Genomic DNA, 6189 nt, shown 5'->3' on the forward strand with positions numbered 1-6189 from the left:
GTCAGGAGTGCTTGAAACTCATGAGACATCGCATCTCGCCAACACTGAAATTTACTAGCAGCTGTGTAACAAGTCGGATCACCGGATTGAACAAGGCTGTGTTGAAGATTGAAATGTGTTTTTGGCTTGAGGTTTCCTGTTTGGAAACGGGTCACCATAGGATGACGTTTAGGTGGCAAGTCGACTGGCTACAGAGAGACTGCATAGCGGAATTATTTGATGCTGCTGAGGGTGGAGACAAAGCAGAACGGGAATTGGAGACATCGTGATTGGCTGGTAGGAATACTGATGGAGAAGTAGAATTGATGACGGGTGAGTTGGTGGAAGTAGGAATGATAGGAAAATTGGGAGGAGAAGGGGAGACTGTTTGTGCTGGAGAGGGATATGGAACCATGCTGAGAGGAAAGTTGACAGATTGATGAGGATTGGATTGAACAGTGGAGGGAGACGGAGAAGTTGTGGCAAATGGAAATATATTTTCGTGAAATTGAACATGGCGAGAAATAATTATTTTTTTATTTTGCAAGTGATAGCACCGATAGCCTTTATGTTGGGAGCTATAGCCAACAAATACGCAGGTCGGAGATTTCGGAGAGAATTTATTTGGTGTGGATGGTTGTAACCAAGGATAGCACAAACATCCAAAGATCTTGAGATGAGAGTAAGATGGGGCATGTTGGTAGAGAAGATGATATGGAGAGAAATTTTGTGTGGTAAAAGAAGGAAGACGATTTATTAAGTAGGTGGCTGTGACAACAGCTTCAGCCCAAAAAATGGTAGGGAGAGAGGCTTGAAGAAGCAAAGTGTGAGCTGTTTCAATAATATGACGATGTTTGCGTTCAGCCAGTCCGTTTTGCTCTGGAGTATAGGGACAGCTAAACTGATGAATGATACCATTGGAGGAGAGGAGATTTTTAAAATTTAAGCTTGAGTATTCACCACCGCCGTCGGAGCGAAATATTTTAAGTTTAGCTGAAAATTGTTTTTCCACCATAGCTTTGAATGAAACAAATTTTGAGAACGTTTCAGCTTTTGTAGTCATAGGATAAACCCAAGAAAAACGAGAATATTCATCCATAAACAAGACGTAATAACGGTATCCATTAAAAGATAAAGTTGGGGACGGCCCCCATACATCAGACACAATAACTTGAAAAGGAAAATTACATGTAGACATAGAACGAGAAAACGATAACCGATGACTCTTAGCTAATTGACATGAATGACAGACATCATTTGAAGTAGAAATATGTAAATCTGGAGTGAAGGCAGCAACTATAGATAGAACCGCTCGGTGAGGATGACCCAAGCGAGCATGCCAAAACTGAGATGTATCGGCGGTTGTAAGAAGAGCTTTTGGAGAAGACGATGACGATGGAATAGAAGGAACCGAGTAAAGACCTTCATGGCAGCGACCCGAAAGAATCAAACGCTTTGTTTTCTGATCCTTAAGATGATAGCCATGAGAATTGAAAGACAGGGTACAACCATTATCAGTAAGAAGTCGGTGAACAGAGTGCAAGTTATGAGACACTTGCGGTACATGAAGTAAAGGAGATAGAGTTAACTTACGAGTGGGAGTAGGCAAAATTCCTTGGCCGGTATTTGCAATAGAGAGAGATTGGCCATTGCCAACCTGAATTTGTTGGGAACCAAGATATGGTTGAGGGGTTAAAAGCTGATTTGCATCATTGGTGAGATGTGAGGTGGCTCCAGTGTCTAGAATCCAGTCTGTTGAGCTACTGCCAGTATACGTTGCTTTAGCCACCAAGGCGGAATGGTTGCTTTTGATGTAATTTAAGTTCGTGCGATGCCAGCACTTTTCAGCTTAGTGACCCGGCTTGCCACAGATTTGACACTCTATGCGGGGAGAAGACGTTCGACCACCTCGTGCGTGAGTGAACCTACCACGACCTCGAGAACTGCGGAAAGGGTTACGGGAAGAACCTCTACCTGAGGTAGCAACAAGAGCTTGTGTGTTATCCGAAATCTGCATAGAGTGAAGAGCACGGGCTGCTTCGTTCTCCATATTAGTCTCCTCGCTACACAGTAAAGAGTAGAAATCGTCCAAATTTAATGGTTGTAAATTAGTGTGTATTGCAGTTTTAAACCCTTGATAAGATGCTGGCAAGCCATTCAATGTATACATAATAACATCCTCTGAATCCAGAATGCAGCCAGCGGCAGTGAGCTGATCCACTTTGAGTTTGATTTCAGTTAGAAGCTGCTGCATAGATTTGTTTGCCATGGTGATGAAATTGAGATCATTTTTAAGCTGTAGAACCTTGGACCGATTTGAAGATTGCAGCCTCTTGCTTATTGTCTGCCAAATCTCAGAGCAGGAGTCCAGATGAAGGACATATGGGAGAAGAGAAGCAGAAATTGTAGAGAAAAGAGCAGCAACCAAATTCTGATCTATTAGCATCCAAGTAGCGTACAAAGGATTCGATCTTACGGATCCATTGTCGGAAGCAATCTGACGAGGCGGACGAACAATGGTTCCGTCCAGATATCCTTCAAAACCGTTCGCCCGAAAAACTTTAAGAACCTGCGATTTCTAGGGAAGATGATTGTCCGGCGTTAACTGGATAGTAATCACATTCTTAATGGTGGACATTAAGAATTTCAACTGAGGAGGGATCGTCATTGTCCCAAGAAGCTGAGCAGCATCAGGGTGACTGTCGGCCATGGAAGAGTTACCGGAATCCATAAAAAAAAAATTCACGCCGTGAGGCTTACGGACTGCTCTGATACCATGAGAAGTTCTTCATCTACACCTGCAACACAGAAGAAGCTTAAAGCAGAAAAGGTAAACCAGGGAATGAGCACCTGGGAGCAAAACCCATTGGAGCCAAAACTTCTCTGTATTCTCATTATATCACTAATGAACAGTACATGGCATATATAATGGTAAAATAACGGAAAAGTAAAAAGTAGGAACGCTCCTCACATAGCCTCTGTCCTATTCACTGCTGCCCACTGGTAGTGGTATGATGCTTGTGTTCTGCCACTTGCGGAACACGTTAACAAGATTAACCATATAAAAGAGGATGGACTTAGAAGCAATAAAATAAATATAATCAATGAGCACAATTAATTATCCTGAACCGGTTTTGTTCAATTTAGAATTGGGCCAAGCCCTAATTTTTTATTTGGGCAACTGTGTGGCTTCACGCTGGAAGAATTTTTATGACATCTTTGAGATGTAACTAACCATTTTATCAAGCTTCGAGTTTTGTTCAACTCTGAATTTTTAATTTGTCTCACTTGGCAAATGTATCAGAACTTAACAACTCACTTTTTCGTTTGCATCATATATGTTATTTAAGATATCTCTCTCTCTAGAACTATTGCATGTTATATGGGCTTCTTTTTTCTTCTTAAATTCTTGTTTTCAAAAAGTTTGAACCTGTGTTCTATTAGTTTGTATTTACCTTTTCATGGATATCATAAAGTATTCAGAGATATTTTGCTAACCTTTTTTTTTTTCAAGGATTTGCTAAAGTATCCCGCTCAAGATATGTTTTTTAGCCTTTTTTTTTAATCTTGATGTTTTCTTCCTTAGTAGATGAGAAGTTGATGGGTCGGTCCAGCCAAAACCAGGCTCCAGCAAGGGGAGCCGTTCTAGCTGGCAGGCAGAAGAGTCCTATGAGCTCCACTAGTGTGTGGTTAGTTGGAAAGGAGAGAGTGCTGATTAATTCTACCTTTAATTATTTACCATCAAAAATCAAAATTGGGAGGGAATTAGGATGGTTTAATCAGGAAAAGATGACTGATTTGAATTCAAATTTGGAAGAGAATTAGGAAATGGTGAAGCAGTAGCCTATGTCATCTCTGTTAGTTTTGTGTGAAATCTGATTGTATCAATCAATCAAGTTGTACTGTTTTCTCAGACCTCAATTCCATCGGTCGAGCTCGCCGGGGGTTTTAGAGGGTCCTCCCCTGTTTCGGTTCAGATGCTTTGCATCTAATATTTTTTTTTCCGTACAACTGTACAATGCTGCAACGTTGTGTACTAGAGTGCTGAAAATAACATAAAGGGAATAAAATAGGAAATGGTTAGTAGTGGAGACGAATTCCAGCGGTAACTTGCTTCGAGATTAAGACGGTCCACATCAATAGTAGTTTCAGGATCATCAGGAAGAGATGTAGCTAATCAGCTAAAGGTACATAACAGGCCTTATTCTAACGTTAGTTTACCAGAAATAAATAAATCGAATTAGTTGTCAACTATGCTTGATTTGTTTTTTCAGGGAATAAAATTTGAATATAAGCAGTTTTTATTTGAACTGTTGTATCCATTTGATGCTCTTTGGGAGTTTCTTTTATTTTGTCTGTGACAGTATCTCAGCTAATTTGCTCATAGTATGCAGGGATTTTATTGCTTTGGGCTGAATCTTAGTATCTATCTCTCTGATTTGGATTTTTTGTGGGCTTATAACGATGAACTCATGAGGCATATTTATTTGTATAAAACAATATCAAATTTCTAGTTTCCTGTATCTGTAGGCTTGTATTGTTTTCTTTTAAGGTCTGAACAAAACCTGTTGAGAACTTCTCAGCACTGTCATGGCTTCTATGTTCTCTCTCTCTCTCTCTCTCTCTCTCTCTCTCTCTCAAGTATTGCAATCCTCACTACCATCTTATATATAGAAATTTTCACTAGTTTGAGGGTAAGCAATTTCTATCACATAACAAGCCTGATGCATCCTCCACTTCAACCCGCATCCAACTTAAATTCTGCTATAATATCCCCATCTATTCACCATCACTTTGAACAATAGATTCCAATATATCTAAAACGTGTACTCGTGTACCTCTTGTTACATGAACTTGATCACCCCAAAATCACAATCCCCATTAGAATCTATTTACTACTAAAATTAACTTTATATATCCGTTTTAGATCTAACTCAGCAAAAACCTTTAGACTCTAAAGTGACCTCCATAATTCAAGTTACCTTCAACTCCCTCTCTAGTCTTAATCAACCAAGAAGAAATTACATCAGCAAAAGCATATACTAAGTACTCTCTTTGCAAATGTCTAGTGGACGAACATCCATGATTAAAGCAAAAAGATATGGGCTTAAGGCTGATCCTTTGATGTAACTCACCAAAATAGGAAATACCTTGGCAACCACCTTGTGTATGATGTAACTGATATGGGGAACGACATCAACAAAATTAGCTTGATCAGCGCACGAATCACCTCGAGGCAAAGCTAGTTGGAAACTTCAAAGAAATTAATCCTGAGAGCACCCAACTCCGAATTTCAGCAAGCTTATAGTCGAAACTGAGCGTCTCGGAAATAACGAACTCAACGAGCACAAGATCAACCCACACCGAGCCAATGGGTCCATAATGGGTCCAAATAATGGATCCAAAAGTGCTGTTGAAGTTCAAACCATAATTTGAGTTAGCCAAACCCGGACTCCGATTTTGAACGAGCTTATACTCGAATCGAAGGCTCGATGAGACGAATCCAACGAGCCCAAGATCACAGAATTCCGACATCACAAGGCCTCAGAATGTCCAAACGGTGGTATGATGCGTAGATTCAATATCAGCCATCATTGGAGGACCCACTCCTTTCGGCCCTGATCTCATGCCTATTACGGGCCACTCACTCCAGAAATCTATAAATACGAGCCCTGGCATTTCTCATAAGAGGGTCCAGCAATGAGAGAGAAGAAGGAAAAAGGAAGGAGTTCCTCCTCGACAAAGCCGCCGGACCACCCCAGGGACACACGGCACGACCCCGCCGGACACACCGGGCAGGAATCTCGTCGACCACCGGCAGGAACCTCGCCGGAACCACCACATAAACCTCGCCGGAACCACCACCTTAAGGCCCGAACGTTCATCCGGCGGTCCTGCAAAGACCCGACGTCTTGTTCAAGGCCCGCACTCAGTCCCTACGTCCTGCCAGAACACCCGCGTCTTGTTCAAGGCCGACACGATCAGTCCCTACTTTCCTGCCAAAGACCCGAACGTCTGTTCAAAGGCCCGACGTTAAGTCCCGACGTCCTGCTGAAGACGCCGACTCCTGCTGAGACCTTACGTCCTTGCTTAGACCGACTTCTACTTAACGGCCAGACCAATCAACATCCGATCTTCCAAGTGACACTGGGCTAACACGTGACTCCTTATCTCCTACCGCCTCGGTCCTTCTGACCACATGTCGCTCTT

The sequence above is a fragment of the Dendrobium catenatum genome, unplaced genomic scaffold (assembly GCF_001605985.2).
Source record: "Dendrobium catenatum unplaced genomic scaffold, ASM160598v2 fragScaff_scaffold_905, whole genome shotgun sequence".
NCBI lineage: Eukaryota > Viridiplantae > Streptophyta > Magnoliopsida > Asparagales > Orchidaceae > Dendrobium > Dendrobium catenatum.